Source organism: Echinops telfairi, unplaced genomic scaffold (genome assembly GCF_000313985.2).
Source record: "Echinops telfairi isolate 266 unplaced genomic scaffold, ASM31398v2 ScPeMD7_7424;HRSCAF=8462, whole genome shotgun sequence".
Lineage (NCBI taxonomy): Eukaryota > Metazoa > Chordata > Mammalia > Afrosoricida > Tenrecidae > Echinops > Echinops telfairi.
The window spans coordinates 86,034,436-86,035,952 of record NW_022111324.1 but is presented as its reverse complement, the minus strand read 5'-3'; the positions used below and the strand labels follow the sequence as shown (position 1 = coordinate 86,035,952).

Genomic DNA, 1,517 nt, shown 5'->3' with positions numbered 1-1,517 from the left:
TGAAGAGGTTTTGGATCTGTGGGTCGCGGCCTCTCTGTGGTGTGGAACGACCCTTTCACAGGGGTGACTTGGTTTATAACAGTAGCACCATTACAGCTGTCTGTGGCTTAAGCTTCTGCAGGTACTTGCTTTTGCTGTTGGCCCTCTTCTTTTTTAAGGAGCTCTCCATGTTCTGGAGGGACCTTAGCAACAACGCTCTTAAAATTTTCTTTTCAAGTGTAAGCATAAGCAGAGAATCATTTTTGTACATCTCTCATACTTTTCTATAAAATGATTAAGCAAGAAGCCAAAAAAAAAGAAATTCATCATTTATCTAAATTGCCACAGAATGATATAGGAAACCTCAACATGCCTATTACATGAGAAGGAATAGATCAAGTTATAAAACAGACTTCCAACATCAAAAAGTTCTGGGTCCAGATGGTTTCACCGGGGATTCTAACAAACACTTAGCTAAAACTTAATACCACCTTGGTATAAACTATTCCACAATATACAAATATACAATAAACAAATATAATACCAAACTCATTATGAAACAACTATAACTCTGATACCTAAACCAGGCAAAGATAGCATCAGGATTGAAAAAGATAATACAGCACGATCAATGAGTTTCATAACATATGCAAGGATGGTTTCATATTAGCAAAATAATCAGTCCAATTCAGCACATAAACAAATTAAAGGAAAAGAAACATATGATTATATGAACTGGTACATAAAAGGCATTAGATAAAATTCAACATTCATTCCTGGCTAAAAATACTCAACAAAAGATGTATAGAAGGGAATTTCCTCAACATAATAAAGGCCATAGATGTTAAACCAATAGGGAAATTGAAATTATTTCCTCTTCGAATGGGAATTTGACAAAGTTGCCCATTAACTTTTATTATCATAGTTCTGGAAGTTTTATCTAGAAGTATAAGACATCAAAAAGAAATGAAAATTATCTACATAGGCACAGAAGAAATAAAAATCTCTTTATTTGCAGATGACATAATGCTATATATAGAAAATCCCACAGATTCAATTAAACATTTTATATGGAGAGGAAAGAAACCTAGTATAAATAAAAAACTAATAAAAAATAAAAACAAAGTAGGAGGTCTTCCACTCCCAGGCCTAAAACCTGAATTGTAGTCAAAACATCCTGTTACTCATGCAATGATAGGATCGTAAGACCAATGGACTAGAATTGAAACCCCAGAAAGACAATCCAATTCCCATGAACACCTAAGTTTTGACAAAGAACTAAAACACCTCAATGGACAGGAGAAAGCTTTTCAACAAAGGGTGCTGTGAAAACTGGATCTTCACTTGTAAAAGAAGGAAACAAGCCCACACCTCACACCAGGTACAAAAACAAACTCAAGTTGGATCAAAGCCTAAATGTAAACTACAACGTTATAAAATCAATAAAAAACAGGGACAAACTTAAAGACCCTAATACAAGGCATAGACGCATTACCAACATAATGAAAACTATCCACACCATACAAGACAAAATGAAG

General features: G+C 34.3%; 1 pseudogene; it reads right to left on the bottom strand.

Annotated features, from left to right (window-relative positions):
- LOC101649858 overlaps positions 1-169 on the bottom strand; it is a 76,164-nt pseudogene extending 75,995 nt beyond the window's left edge.
- Between the last annotated feature and the right edge of the window lie 1,348 nt (positions 170-1,517).